This window comes from Kogia breviceps, chromosome 4, assembly GCF_026419965.1.
Source record: "Kogia breviceps isolate mKogBre1 chromosome 4, mKogBre1 haplotype 1, whole genome shotgun sequence".
Classification (NCBI taxonomy): domain Eukaryota; kingdom Metazoa; phylum Chordata; class Mammalia; order Artiodactyla; family Physeteridae; genus Kogia; species Kogia breviceps.
The window spans coordinates 108,746,222-108,762,146 of NC_081313.1; the positions used below are offsets into that span (position 1 = coordinate 108,746,222).

A 15,925-nucleotide genomic window follows, 5' to 3' on the forward strand; every position below is an offset into this window, starting at 1 on the left:
GTATTTGTTTTTCTCTTTCTGACTTACTTCATTCCGTATGACAGACTCTAAGGACCTTAGCTTTTACAGTTTAGGAAATGGGGAGGCAATGGAAGATTTTGACCAGATGAGACAGGAGCTGCCTTTTTTTGTAGGAGGATATTCTGGTTGTTGTTTTGATAATAGGCTGCGTTAATAGTGGGCAGGTAGGCCATTTTAGTAGGCCACTTAAGTATACTCGAGGCCAGAGAAGATGAAAGTGATGCAGCTGAGAAGTGGTCTGATTCTGGTTTATTTTGAGGGCACAACTAACAGACATGCTTGACAGATTGGAGGTGAAGAGGAGAGAATGAGAGGAGCCAAGGATGACTCAAGGATGACTCCAGTTTTTTTGTTTTCTTTTTGCGGTATGCAGGCCTCTCACTGTTGTGGCCTCTCCCGTTGTGGAGCACAGGCTCTGGACGTGCAGGCTCAGTGGCCATGGCTCACGGGCCTAGCCGCTCCTTGACATGTGGGATCTTCCTGGACCGGGGCACGAACCCGCGTCCCCTGCATCGGCAGGCGGACTCAACCACTGCGCCACCAGGGAAGCCCGACTCTAGTTTTTGACCTGAGTAACTAACTAGAAGGACTGTGGCATGGTTTTGAGTTGCTTTTTGAGCAAGGGAGACCTAACTCTAAATTTAGGGGTAAAAGAAAACTAATGTTGCACTAATCAATCAAGACGGGGAAGACGTACTATATTATATTCCAAGTATTGTAGGCATTTTGGTGGAGGGTCGACTGCTAGATAAGGGCACTCTTAAGTGTTTCTGATTTCTGGGATATATAAAATATACAGGTAAGGGCTCAGAGATCCAGTAGACGAGTAATTTCACACATTTCAAATGCATTTCAAATGCCAGGTGGGTGTTCTCGGCCTTAAGCCAGGTAATGACGGATTCAACAGTTCTGACGTTTCCATTTAAAAAGAGGGGGAGGGTGGCTTGGTGATTTCAGGGCATTTATCTCTCAACTACCACTGAGAGACAGCCGGTCCCAGGGATCAGCCACGACCCTCGCCCGCCTGGGAGCGTTCCCATTTCCAGCGCAGGCGCCGTCTGGGGAGGGGGCGCGAGTTCTTGCTGCCGGCTGCCGGGCTGAGAGTGGGGAGGGGCTCTTGAACGTTCCCACCCAGCCCCGATCGCCATCTTCCGGCGCGTTCTTTCCCGCGCGGACTCCAACCCCAGCTCTCTGCTCTCTTCTCGTCGGGGAAGGGGTTTCTAGCCCGCGAGGCTCGCGGGCAGTGCGCGTCGCTGAGGTGCGGGCCACAGTCCACCCCAAAGGCAGGGTACGGGGCGGGGCCGGCTTGGCGGCAGCTGTGCGGCGGCGCGGCCCTCCCGTTGCTCCCGGAGCGCGCGCCGCCTCTTGCCCCGCCTGCGCGCGAGCCAGGGCGTGGAGGGAGGGGCCAGGAAGCGGCGAGCGCGCTGGGGAGCGCAGCTGCGGGCGTGGGGGGACAGCAGCCGCGGAGCCGGCCCCGAGAGCGGTCGCGGCCGGAGCGAACGGCGGAGACAAAGGCTACGGTGAGTGCATCTCCCGCCGGGGTCGCGCTCCGGGCCTCCCACCTTGCTCTCGGGGCCCCTTGGGCGGGGGCCCGAAGCCCCTAACCCCCGCCACCTAGGTCTTCGGGGCGAGTGCGGCCCTGCCCTGTCCGCTGCGCGCTGCGGGCTGTGGGCTGAGCCTGCGGCTCCATTTTCAGGTCTGGGCGAGGTCCTCATGCGGACCCTGCCTTTGGTTTTCCTTCCATTCCTTCTGGAAAATGGTTACATACCCTGTTCCGGATTCAAGACAGGCGGGCGGCTGAGAGAGCCAACCGCCCCCCCGTTGTAAAATGGAAATGAAGAGCCCCCTCCCCCCCAACTTTGCAGGTCTGGAAGTCGGGAGGGTGGCGCGAGGGGCAGGCGGAGAGGGCCTGGGTCTTCCAGGTGAGTTTCGGGGGGGCGGGGACCGCCGGCTCGGGAGCCGGACTCTTGCCTGGGGCGTCCGGCGCGTTCCGCACGCGGGTCTCGCCGCGGTGCTTTGGGCCCCGGAGAGAAAGCCCTGACCACCTCGGAGGAGGAACTCGTCCTACTCTTACAGGTTGTTTTACCCAGCGCTTGCTGCTTTAGTTGTGATTTTTGGTAACGGGTGTGGTAGTTAGCGGCTAGCTGATGCCGCATTAATAGGTGAAAAGGAGCCTCGATGGGCTGACTTCATGTGTACATGAAACAACACTGAGATTCCTCTTTAGGTGCTCTTATTTTGAGTGACAAGCTTTTGAAGGGGAATTTGATGCTAATGTTCAGTTTACAAAATTAACGTTTTGTTAAAGGGCCTGACGTATAGTAGATGCTCAATAAAATACTTGAATGAAAAATGAATCTTGAAACGTCAAAGAAAGCTGATCTCATCTAGTACAATTTAGGCACATACTCTCTTGATTCAAGTTAAAGAAATTTGCAAACGTTATTTTGGCTTATATGCTTGTTTTTTGTTTTCATGCAACATACACATACTGTTGAAAAATCAGTTATTTTCAATATTAGGAGCATAGAAAATGCATTTGAAATTAATCATTTTGAGGAAAGTTGGTAGACATTTTGATGTTTCTTAAAAATCAACCATATTGATCTAATTTTCTTTTGAAAGAATGGAGAAGATAAAGAAGAGGTGCTTGTATTCTGTTTGGTTCTTTTGAGACCCTGTTTTCCATTTCATTATGAATAAAGAAGTTTATGTGCTTTTGAGGGACTCTGGCATGGTCTTGAGTTGCTTTTTGAGCAAGGGGGAACTTTAAGGGAAAAACGAAAGCTAATGTTGCAGTAATATAATTAAACCTCACCACTTACTCAGCAGATATTCATTAAGCACTTATTATATGCTGGCACCTGTGCTGGCTGCTGATTTCCTAGGGGCAAACAAAACCCACCATTATCTTTTTCTTAACCTGAACGTGAAGTTCTTTCCTCATTATGGATATTGCAAGGACAGACTGTCTTATACTCCTAGTGCCTATTTAAAATTGGGAAAGATGGCAGGTGAACAGCAGGAAGTGTAGATCCATAACAGTCTATTTAAAGGTTAATAAGTAACTTTATAGGGCTAAGATCATTGGGTTACGTTTTCATATTGTCAGTTTAATAAAATCTGTTTTTTTTTTTAATGAAGAGAGGAAGAAGTTTAACAAACTAGTAGTTTTATTCTCTCTCCCATATTAGATGTTTTTGGTACAGTGTATTTATTGAAAAGTAATGTACTTCTGATTCTGTTTTCTGTAAATAATCTTTGCTGTACATGTTCTGTTGTTAAAAATCTCCTAGGAGAAACAGTGGATTCCTTTTCTATAAAAAGTTTTTAAATAAAGCACCTTTTCAGAAATTTTATTTTGACCTTTTATTCATCATTTACAAATAGAGTATTGACTTGATAGTACTGAGAAGTGAAGAACTGTTAGTAGTGATTTGTAGTTCTATATCTGAACTTTACCTCTAGTATTAAAACTGTGGTAAAAGTGCTTGCTAAAAAGAGGATAATTTGTAGTATTGCACTTATTAATTCTGAACATAAGGTTGTGTTGTCTGTTTTTATCTTATTTACATATGATAAAAAGTACTTATTTGGATTCTTCAGAAGTCCAAATTAATGCGCTCCAAAGTCAGTCTTGATCATTACAGAATAATGTATTGATAGATTAGTAATTTTTTTACAGATAACTTTTGAATATATACATTTATTTATTTTATTTATTTTTGGCTCCGTTGGGTCTTTGTTGCTGCTGACGGGCTTTCTCTAGTTGTGGCGAGTGGGGGCTACTCTTTATTGCAGTGCGCGGGCTTCTCATTGTCGTGGCTTCTCTTGTTGCAGAGCACGGGCTCTAGGCATGCGGGCTTAAGTAGTTGTGGCACGCAGGCTCAGTAGTTGTGGCGCACAGGCTTAGTTCCTCCACGGCATGTGGGATCTTCCTGGACCAGGGCTCGAACCTGTGTCCCCTGCATTGGCAGGTGGATTCCTAACCCCTGCGTCACCAGGGAAGCCCCTAACTTTTGAATTTAGGTGGATGGACACTTTTGACCTGATAACAGCTTATGCATTGTTGAAGATGATGTGTGCATTCAAATAGAACTTTAAGATTTTTAGAGCTTCCTGGGTGGTGCAGTGGTTAAGAGTCTGCCTGCCAATTCAGGGGACACGGGTTTGAGCCATGGTCCGGGAAGATCCCGCATGCCGCGGAGCAACTAAGCCCGTGCGCCACAACTACTGAGCCTGCACTCTAGAGCCTGGGAGCCACAACTATTGATCCCACGTGCTACAGCTACTGAAGCCCGCGCCCTAGAGCCCGGGCTCCGCAGAAGAAGAAGCTGCTGCAATGAGAAGCCCGCGCACCACAACGAAGAGTAGCCCTCCCGCTCCTCCAAACTAGAGAAAGCCTGTGTGCAGCAACGAAGACCCAACGCAGCCGAAGATAAATAAATAAAATAAAAATAAACTGCCAAATGTCATTAAAAATTTTTTTTACACTTACTGGCTAATAGTTTTTTATGGTTCCTATGAATAAGGAAAGTAATCCCTTACATTTTAGTGGTAGAGAGTTGTGATAGTTTTTCTTTAAATATATGTTTCTTGTAGGAAGTGACTTGATAGCGTACACCTGTGTGTTCCTTGTAGTCTGTTGTTGATGAGAAACCTAATAACAAATGTAATAGTGATGATTAGAACAGTGTAAGCCTTATATGTTGAATAAAAAGTACTTGGCATATTTTATTTGGGTAAGAATTTCATCCGGGTTTTTTTTTTTTCATCAGGGTTTTTGACAGTCAACAGCGTCAAGACATGTTAAGTAATTTTTCCAAGAAATTAGAACCTGTAATGACTTTTTTTTTTGTACTTTAAAAAAAATACTGTGTTTTCGAGGCATTATTCCTACCTTGGAGTAGTTCATAATGTTTTAAGGCTGAATAAATTTGAGGATCATTCCATTTTATAATTGTTGGAATATTCGAAGTGTGTTTATGCTTTCTTCATCAGGGTATGTGTGTTTATTGTTGGGGCTGGTTGTCTTTTTTTGTTGTGATATCCTTTAGAATAATTTAGAAAGCGTGTCCTTTATCAGATGTAATTAATAAAGTGATTAAGAATGGTACTGGTATGACATATTGTAGCTGTGCCCATATTGTCTGTATAGATTGTGAAAGACTATTAACATTTGTAAAATGCTTTAAACTGACTTCTCACGTTTATTCAGTAAGATAGGTTTCTATTATATTTTTATGTCCCAGTTATCTCTCTTTATCATGAAAATGTTTAGATTTCTCACCTGCTTTAGGATGAATCTGAGATATTTTGTTAAGGCTTCATAAGACTTTTCTCTCAGTTGCAAATGCATATTAGTTTTCATCTATTTCAGTGTTCTTAATCTCAGTTCTCATGAAAGTAATATTTTAACATTTTTTGAATGTTAAATGTTAATAAATAAAGTTTTAGATCTGTCTCAGAGGGAGACATGTACTTACCCTTAATAGTTAGGTGAGGGCATTTATTCTGATGTTTTTCATACTACCTGGAAAAACTTGGAATTTAGCTTATTAATTATTAACTTTATGCATTCTGCTGCCTCAGTTCAAAGCTAAGTATACTTAAAACTTTCTATAATACTAACAAATAACGAACAGAGGAAGACTTAGCTGAAACTGCTCTGGGACCCCATCCAAAGGGAGTTTTTGAACTGAAAGCCAAAAAATTTGGTAATGAGTTGTCTTTATCATGACACCATAAAATACCTGCAAACCTATTTTAGTCAAAATGGATTATAGTAAAACAAACTCCTTCTTTTTCCTAGAAAGCATTAGATAACTCCATGTTAAATTTAGGTGTGTTTGAAAATGACTGAATGATGAGTACTATTTCCATTTTGTAGCTTACTCAGAAATTCATGATAAGACTTTTTTTAGTCTATTATAATTTATTAACAAATAAGTATTGATTTTAAATGTGTTTAGGTTGTAATTCACAGTTAGAAAAAATATGAAAACAATTCCAAGAAAAGGAGAAAACTAAGATTTCTTATTAAATCTCTAGAATTGAATTTTTGTAAGCATCTCGTACTAAACCAAAATCATTTTGTTTCATTCGACTTAATCTACTTTCACTTTTTTGCTCAATAAAGCAAAAATGAATTTTTTGTATATTTAGCATTGTGTATATTTAGCACCTAATAGATGGTGGGAGCCCGTGGATATTTGTGGAACTGAAATGGATGGGACTTGATAAGGGTTTAAGCAGAAAACAGCTTTCTTTCTCTCAGTGTACCTTCAAAGCCTCCCTGTACATTGTCTTTCCCTGAGTTTCCAGCTCTTAGGAAGACCAGATAACTTTTCTAGTTAATTTTAGGGATAAAAAGTCTTCTGCTCATTTGTCAGTAGTAGTCTTATTTTAGTCATTAGAAGGTACAGTTCAGATTAATTGTTCAAACTCTTAGACAATATAGAACTTTTTTTTTCGTAGTTCAGAACTGCTTCAGAGCAAGAAGCCTGCTTTGAAGGAAGAGTCCTGAGAGGCTTCTCTTTTTTACTTTGCCAGCTCCTCTTTAGTATGCTGTCAAATTCACCTGTCCAGGGGCCAGTTCAGTGGGGAAAAGGTATGGTTTTAATGTGGCTCCTCCTGTTGTAATCTGGCAGCTGTGCCTTCTGAGTTGGACAGGTTGTTTAAAGCTGACTTTGGAGGAGTGCTGGAAATGGTTTTCTTGGGGATTCCATGTCTGGGAAACTCCAACTGTAATTCCTGTGATATAATTCTTCTCCAGTCCCTTAGCCGTCTAGTTGCCCTCATCTGCAGGCTCACTGTATCTGGGAGAGGTTTTGCTTTACTCTTTAAGGTAGTTCTGTTACATTTAAACCAGACTTGCCTGTACTTTATTAAGATTATTGCACAGAACACAGTTTCAAGCATTCCATCAGGGTTTCAGTTTCCTATCTTTCCAGTTCCTTCTGTCAGGCACCCCACTTGAACTGTACTTCTGTGTCTGGGACCTGTTGTACAATCCGTTGCTGCTACTCCCTTTTTTAGTGTCCCATTTCCTCACTTGATTATTTATCCTGCTTTGAATCCATAGTCCACTGTTAAAATTTCTCCCTTTTATAAAGCCTCAGTTCTCTTTTAGCTAAACCTCTCCCTTCATGTACTTACTTGGTAACCACCAACCCCCCCGAATCCAGTTCTCCATCTAGTCCAGCCGATACCTGGCAGTTGAGCGTGAATTGAGGAAGACATACCTGTGCTGACCTGTTCACCTTTCATGTCGGCCAAGGAGGGTCCTTCGTGCTGTCCACAGTCCTTTAATCATAGTATCAATCAGTCCCTGGTTGAATTACTCTGCCAGTCCCCTAAATGACAATTTTACACCTCTCCTCAAACCTCTAGTGCCTCTTTTCTTTTTTTCATTTTCAGCTGATGACCTTGTTTCCTGTATATTAAAAATGAAAGCAATCAGGAGAAAACTTTTGTATGTCTCCTGGCATCTGTACCCGGACTTCATGCATTTCCTGCTGTGCTATGACTATCACCTCTCTCACCCGTGGTTCTGTCCCCCTCCTGTCAGGGACTTTGCTTTGCCTCAGGATTCATCCCATTCTCCTGCCTGCCAATGAGCTGCCTCATCAGTGTTTCCCATTTGTATTGGATTATTCCTATCAGCATATAGATATGCTAAAGTATCTCCCATGTTTATTTTTTAAAATATTTATTTATTTATTTATTGGCTGCATCAGGTCTTAGTTGCAGCATGTGGGGTCTTTCGTTGTGGCACATGGGCTCATCATTGTGACAGGCGGGCTTCTCTCTAGTTGTGGTATGTTGGTTTTCTCTTCTTTAGTCGTGATGCGCAGGTTCCAGGGCGTGGGCTCTAGTGGATGTAGTTTGCAGCAAGAGGGCTCTAGTTGAGGCGCGCGAGCTCAGTAGTTGTGGTGAGTGGGCTTAGTTGCCCTGTGGCAGGTGGGATCTTAGTTCCCTGACCAGGGATCGAACCTGTGTCCCCTGCATTGGAAGGTGGGTTGTTTACCTCTGCACCACCAGGGAAGTCCCTCCCATCTTTAAAAACAAACAAACCTATCCCAGTAGCACATCTTTCTTCAGCTACTGTTCAAGAGTTGTTATTTGTGGTCACCAGTACTCCCTCTCTGTCTTGGATCCACTGCAATTGGTTTTTTTTCTCCTCCATGCTACATTAACAACTCTTGTGAGATTGCTTACTGGTGACCTTGGTGACAAATTCCCCAGCCAGTTCTCAATCCTAATCTCACTGGATGTAGCAGCAGAAGCATTTGAAGTGGTTGGTAATTTTCTTTTCTTTGAAACCTTTCTTTCCTTTGTTTCTGGGGCATTTCTGCTTATTTTCAGTTTCTTTTGCTGGTTCCTTTTTGTTACCCCAACTTCTGAAAAATAAGGCAGTGTCCTGAGCTCTATGTTTAGACCTCTTCTGTATTTATACATAGTCTCCTGTGATCTCATCCTATCCTCTAGCTAGAATTATCATATATTTCAAACTAAAAATGTTATCTCTCCTGAATCTCTTTCCTAACCTTCAGACTTATATACCCAGCTGCCTAGTCAACATTTTCAATTAGACATCCCAAATTTAACCTGTCAGCACTGAACTCCTCATCCTCCTTCCTCCTTCCCCCACCCCAAGGATTGTTCCTATTCCAGTTTGCCTCGTTTTATTAAATGTCAACTCCATCTTTGTTTCTCTGACTGTAACCTTATAGACACTCTTGATTCCTGTTTTTCACACATTCACATGTAATTCAAAAAAGTGTATCATGAAAGTATGTCCTTTATTTACCTTAAAATCTACTTTAAGAATAAATATGACCACAGCTTGCTGTCTTCAACTGCTGCCCCCCCCCTGCTGTGCAGCCATCCTCTGTTGCCTGTTGTTATTTTAGTCATCTCCTTTCTGGTCTCTGTCTTGCTTCTGCTCTTCTCTGTTCTCAACACAGCAAGCAGGGCTGTCCTTTTGAAATGAAAGTCTGATTATTTTACTCCTATGTTCAAAACTCTTTGGTGGTTTTTCGTATCATTTCGAGTAAATGCCAGAATATAACAGTGTCTACCAGGCCCTCCATCATCTGTGTGGCTGGCCTCTCTGATTACATGTCCTACTCCTTTTTCCTTGGCTTATCCCATACCAGGTATGTACCTTGTACCTGCTGGGTACAGTCTTGCTTTAATGTCCTGGGTGCTCACATTTGCTAAATGAATGGCTGCTTGTTATTCATGTCTTTGATAACAGCTTATGTGTATATTTTTCTAACTAAAAGTATTTCAGTTAAAAGTATTTCACCTAAAACCATATAGTCCCATAAGTACAAACAAATTAGATACAAGAGAAAATGGTAAGTTTGAAATCAATTTTTGTGTATAGAAAGTGAGAATACACAGAAAAATGGTAAAGGACAGAGGAGGTGAGAAAGGAATGAAGAGAGGTAAGGTAAATGGAATAAAGAAAAGGAAAGCCTGATTTGGAAGTAGGGTGCCACTTAAAAAAAAATTTTTTGTTTTTGGCTTGCCCCTTATTTCTCTTTAGGCTTTGTTTCTTGAATTCTAAGTCTTGTTGATTTGCATGGGTGTAGACACTGCAAGTTGGACTGCACTGACATTTTTTTTTTATCAGGGGTATGGGTTCAAATGAGATTCAAAACCAAAACTTAATTGCTTTTCAAATGCCAAACTCCTTTCATTAAAGAAAAGCAGTTGCCATTACCAAGAAAGTAGTTTACCTGCTGATATTCTTAGCATTTCTTGTTTTTTTGTAGAACGCTCAAACAGAAATCTCATAGTTTGAGGGAGGGATGTTTGGGGTACAAAAATTTGTTACTGTACCTTGTCCTTTCAGTACTGTACTGCCTGTTTATTCCCCCCTCAAAAGAGAAGGGGGGCCTATATCAGCACAATTATTGTATTCTGTGGGAAAGTAGCAGCTAGCGACATTAATGTATACAAGTCTGTTGAGTAGTATTTATTATATGCATATTTGTGCTCTTAAAAAATAGAATATATTTAAACTTCAGCTTAAGTGGTATTTAGGTAGGAAATGAAAGTGCAAGAGAAATTAATAATATGCAGACTTTAAGTATTTCATTCTGCTGAGACAAGATTTTTTTTTTTAATTCTTTTTTTTCTGAGTTATAGGTCTCATTTCGTGTTGGTTGAAAGATATCCTTTAAATAAATTATTGAAATAGGTGGCTTAGAAGTTCCTGAATGATAATTTTTTACGTGTAAGCATAAATTATTCTCCATAAACCAGTCTAAACATTTCCCTGTTTTTTTTTTTTTTCAAATGACATTTAAAATTTTTTTTTGGCTGTGTCAGGTCTTGGTTGCAGCATGCAGGATCTTTCATTGTGGCGAGCAGGCTTCTTTCTAGTTGTGGCATGCGGATTTTTCTCTCTATAGCTGTGGCACAAGGCTCCAGAGTGTGTGTGCTCATGCAGGCACGCTGGCTCTACCGTTGAGGTGTGCAAGCTCAGTAGTTGTGGCACTTGGGCTTAGTTGTCCACAACGTGTGGGATCTTAGTTCCCCATCTAGGGATCGAATCCGCATCCCCTGCATTGGAAGGCGGATTCTTCATCACTGGACCACCAGGGAAGTCCCTTCCCTGTTTTTGTGTAATATGTAGTAATTTATATCTTGATTGTCTTGTCTGATGGACTTTTATGTGGCCATAATGTGGACTTAATTTTCATGATCACAGAGGTGTGGACATGTATGTATTTATATGTATCTTCACAGTTTTTGTAATATGCAAATATAAGTTAACTTGTATATGCTTGTTACTATAACTCCTAAACAATAATATCTATAAGTCAGACTTGATATTTTATTTCACGTTAAAATATGAAATTAAAATATAGTTTTAAATATGAAAACATACGGCTATTATAATTTTTTAAAAGTTTACTTACATACTGTGTAGTGTCGTTTCAGATGACATGCAAGCAAATGTTTTCCTACAGTATTGAATTTATCGTTCTACAGACTTTGTAGACTAATTAGGTCATCTTCATTAGAATTTGACATTGACCTATCTGAATTCATATGTTAGCATTTCACTTATGAAATAACCATCTTGGATTAATAAGATAATATTTCTGAACTGATGTGTGGTCCTGCCACTTCATTTATTTCAGCTATATTCATAGTTTGAGGTCTCTCATACTTCCTTAATTTCATAATGTTCTACATAGATTGTGAAGTAACCAGAGTGATTATATTGAGAAAAATTAATAAAATTAATAGGCTTTGACTTAAGACTCATAAGGGGTCATTAAAATAATGCTTTAAAGTATGCATTCATTCATTTAACATTTATCAGACTACTGTATGAAATAGTTTCCAGTCCACTCAGGGTAAGATACAAACTAAATCCACTCAGTAAAATGCAAACTATACTCATCCAGAAAATACAGTCTCACACTGTGTACACTATATGGCCCTGCCAGCCTCTCAGGAGTATTTCATCTTTGCTCACTTAGTTCTAGCCACACTAGGATTCATTTTCTCAAACATGCCATGCTTGTTTTTGCCCTATTAAGGCTTTTACACTCGTTGTTTCCTCTGTCTGAAACAGTCTTCCCCAGATCTTAGCAAGGTTGGCCTCTTATCTTTCAGATCTCAGCTTAAATATCGACTCATTTCTTTACCGCTCAGTTTAAAATAGACCCTGCCCCCCACTGCTGTTTTGCTTTCTTAACAGCGTAAGTAGGAAACTGGATAATTTGGACGAAAGCTTGTTTTAGAAAGGATGACATCAAACTATTAGGTGGAACCAGTGGTGTGTTGGAGCTGGTGAACTGATGTGTGCGTCTCTCCAGCTCCACATTCAGTGATGGCATGTTGACAGCTTGAAACTGGCTACAATGGGACTATTTACAACATGGGAATTGGCGAAAGCTACAAACCCGGGCCTTTTTTCCAGAGAGGTGGTTGTTAAATATTGATCAACAGACCACAGAGTGGGACCATATAAAATTGCTGCTTTTATAGATTAAAAAATGCTTGAATATTGGCGATTTCTTATGGTTTAACTTAGTGGAGTTACTTATTTCGGTTTAAAGATAATTTCTTCGTGGGAGTCAATAAAATTACCTCAGTGCTTTACCTTGTGTGTTTTTCTAGATTGATTTAATATGTAAAGATTGTCTATTTATATGTTTGTATATTAATTGCTTAGCGATATACCGAATTTTTAACTAGTTCATTTCAAAGCAGATACATCTGCTTGAGACATCTTTAAGGGTGTTCTTGGCTCTGCACTTAAGTGCTAAGCCCATTGAAAGATGTTCTTTTTCTGGTGAAGAAACCAGAGCTGATTCAATCTGAGTTATAAATTGTTAGATAATTTTTTAAAATATGCTTTTCAGAATGATTTACATAGATACATGTGTGTTCCGTTTTTTCTTGGCTTTTTCTTTTTTTCCTTTGGCCATTATCATCCTTAAAGTGTTTACTTAGTATCTGATTATTTACTGGCTGCTCTGTGATTTCTTCTATGAATCAGTATCTCCAAATCAATGATGATTTGTCTTGTTTCTCAAATGTTAGTATCATTAGTTTTTCCCTATGGTCTTCCCTATCTATGGTCACCTGGGCATTCCAAGCCATTTTCCACCTTACTCCTCAGTTTTAAAAACAGACATGAAGTTACTTCTTTCTTAGAAGCACCATTTTCCTGTCTGAAGGAATTTATTGTTTAAAAACGGAATCTTGGGGCTTTCCTGGTGGCGCAGTGGTTGACAGTCCGCCTGCCGATGCAGGGGACACGGGTTCGTGCCCTGGTCTGGGAAGATCCCACATGCCGCAGAGCGGCTGGGCCCGTGAGCCATGGCCGCTGAGCCTGCGCGTCCGGAGCCTGTGCTCCGCAACGGGAGAGGCCACAACAGAGTGAGGCCCGCGTACCGCAAAAAAACAAAACAAAAAAAAGACAAAAAAAATACTGAACCTTGTTGGCTGAGGAGATTTCACTAACATTTCTTGAGCAACATTTGCATCATGTTAACTCTGAATATGTGAAGTTGAATTGGTAATATTGAATAAAATATGGCACACAGGTTTCTTTAACTCAGATTGTCCTGTGTCTTAGGCACAAGCACTAAAAAATAAGTTGTGTTTAATGCAGAACATCAGAATACACATATAAGCTAAAGAAAAAAAAGCACTTCCATAATCCTGAAATAACCACTAGTAGTTTTTGATGTGTCCTTCCAGATAAATCAGTGAATATTTTTCCACAAAAGCAAGAGCTTAGTACACATATTATTCTACATCTCACTTTACCAAATACTGTGATCATAAAAGCATTACTTTTTATTATTTCAGTTTGAAAGGATCTTACAAAGTGGAAATCTTGTTGATACATGGTAAAGCTGTAAGTAAAGTTGTGATTAAAAACAGTGGTGTTTATGGAGAGTAGAATGTGGAAAGTTACCTGGACAAGAATTACTTCAGCAGTAATTTTTTTCTTAAGAACACTCTTACTATTGTACAATAGCCTGATTGTATTATCCCTGCTAAGGAAAACAGTAAGTGATTCTGTGTACAGTAGAATTATTTTAATAATAGCCCTAGAGTAAATTGGGCTGTAGGTGAGTTCCTATATTTTGGTCTGCCCCAAGTCCTATTGATGCTTTAATATTAAAATAATTTTAAAAGAAAAATGTATTTTATTGAAGGACTCCATGTATCTAAATTGTTAGTTTTATTAGATAATGCTGCCTTTTTTATATGAAGAGTGTGGGAGTTCTTGGAAAAAGAAAATTTTAGTATAAGAATTCTTGTTTTAATATTTGAGTTGATTTTTGTTTCATGAATTTGAAAATCTTTGTGGAATTGTTACTGCTGTTTAGTATTCTTTGGAAATCAATCCCAGTCTTGTCAAGCAGATGTTTGGGTCTTAAAGTAGCAGTTTTTTAAGCTAATCAAGGGTACTGTAAGAGTTGTGTAATTTAACTGGCTTTTCCTTGACCACAGTGGTATCCATTACCTAGAGTAAACGATTTCTTGCTTTGTTTTTGTTCTTCTTGACCTTGTCCTGTTCTGTGTTGTATTATTGCTTGCTCACCAGGTCCTGCAGTCATTATCTCTTAAGTAAGTAGCTAAAGTAGCCATTTCTGTTACCCCATAGGGCTACTTCCTGGATGGTGCATATACTGCTGAAAACATTTCTCATGTGGTACAGGAGAATAAAAAGCAATGTAGTTGATGTGGCTTTTTTCTACTGAGAAATGATGCATTCGTTTGGCTAAAGTGGAGACTGGCAGTCAGCCCCTAAAAAATGTTTTTCACCCAGTGATCACATGTTTGTAAATGGATATGCAAGAGCTTCTGCTTGTTGGAAGGTGTAGCGAATCTTGATATAAATTCAAGAAAAGTGTTTAGAATTATTCCATACATCTTGCTCTTTAAAAAACTGGTATTTTTAAGAACAGTTTCATTTTACAGTGAATTTTTAAGCCTCCCATTTTTATATTTATTTTTTGAATAATGACTGTTTTTGTAAAAATGGTACATACACACTAAAGAAGCTTTGAAATAGTCACATCGTAAATGGCAGAACTAGTACTATTCAGAGTCTTGTGTGACATTCAGTCAGTGAGCTTCGGAACCACTGTAAAGTGGTAGAAAGAATGTGGACTTTAGAATTAGGTGCACCTTAGTTGATCCCTAATTTTGCTGTGTATCTGCTGTACAGCAGGATCTCACCCTTGGTGACTTTTATTTTCTTTTTAGATTAACTGAGGGTAATAGGTTTGTTATGAAGCACACATTAAGTACTTGGCCTGTAGAAGGTGTTAATAACAGTTTTTCCTTTTTGCTGAGCCATATTGTTTGAAAATATCTCTGCAAGTCATTTGGGGTAATTAGCTTAAAAGTTAATTGCAGTCAGGAAACTGGAAATATATGTAACCCAGGTGGACTCATATTGTAGTGTCCTTTTAATCTGCCTGTTTAAGGGGGAGAGTGGTTATTGCAGCTTTTTTAAAAAGTATTTTTACCTCAAGGAAAGCTTTAAAGTTAAAAGCTGAAGTAGAACTCAGGATGAGTTCATTACTGCTGGCCAGAATGGTTAGAAAGTAATTTCTCTGTTTAATGAGAAATAGAAGCATTTGTGTGTAACAGTTGCAGGCATAAAGATGTCTGTTTTATTTTATTATTATTTTTTTGTGGTACACGGGCCTCTCACTGTTGTGGTCTCTCCTGTTGCGGAGCACAGGCTCAGTGGCCATGGCTCACAGGCCTAGCCGCTCCACCGCATGTGGGATCTTCCCGGACCGGGGCGCGAACCCATGTCCCCTGCATCGGCAGGCAGATTCTCAACTACTGCGCCACCAGGGAAGCCCAAGATGTCTGTTTTAGAGGCTAACAGCTGACCAGCTGACCCTTTGCAAAAGAAAATATGACTAGAATAGGGAAAAAGTGTTCAACTTTAATAATAATCAATAGCAAGTTTCTCTTATCAGATTTAAGATTTAGGAAATGGTGCTCTTTCACCTGAGTACAGCGACATAGGTACTAAATATCAATATGTTGCTGGAGAGAGTATAACTCTGTAGAACCCTTTGTGAAAGCAGTTTGGCATATATCAAAGGGTAGTATTTCTGCTTGCAAGAGTATTCCCTAAGGAAGTAACCTCCCCCCCAACCCCCCACTTTTTTTTTTTTTTTTTTTTTTTGAGGGAGGATGTTATTTTCCTTTTTTTATAACAGCTTTATTGAGATAGTGTGTCTTGTAACAAGAAATATTTATTTGGTTTTAGTCCCTGTTTCTGGCACAGAGCTCCCAAAACCCTTGGGATTTTATCAGTGAGGAGAGCAGTAAAGGTGTCTTTTGTTATGTTAATGAATGACTTTGGAAAGCTTGTTTGGTTGGGGGC

The 15,925-nt window shown here is 40.2% G+C and overlaps 1 protein-coding gene across 6 annotated transcripts in view; it reads left to right on the top strand.

The window, feature by feature from the left end:
• Window positions 1-15,925, top strand: part of CDC42SE2 (CDC42 small effector 2) — a 205,081-nt gene that overhangs the window by 71,365 nt on the left and 117,791 nt on the right. For 4 of the 6 annotated variants that reach the window (XM_067031542.1, XM_067031543.1, XM_059061837.2 and 1 more), the window contains exon 1: window positions 1,411-1,541. The exons of 1 other annotated variant lie outside the window; for it this stretch is intronic. The gene's annotated coding sequence lies outside the window, so the exon portion shown is untranslated. Of the gene's footprint in view, window positions 1-1,393; window positions 1,542-15,925 lie in introns of those variants that run through there. One more of the 6 variants, XM_059061836.2, reaches the window with a different exon arrangement.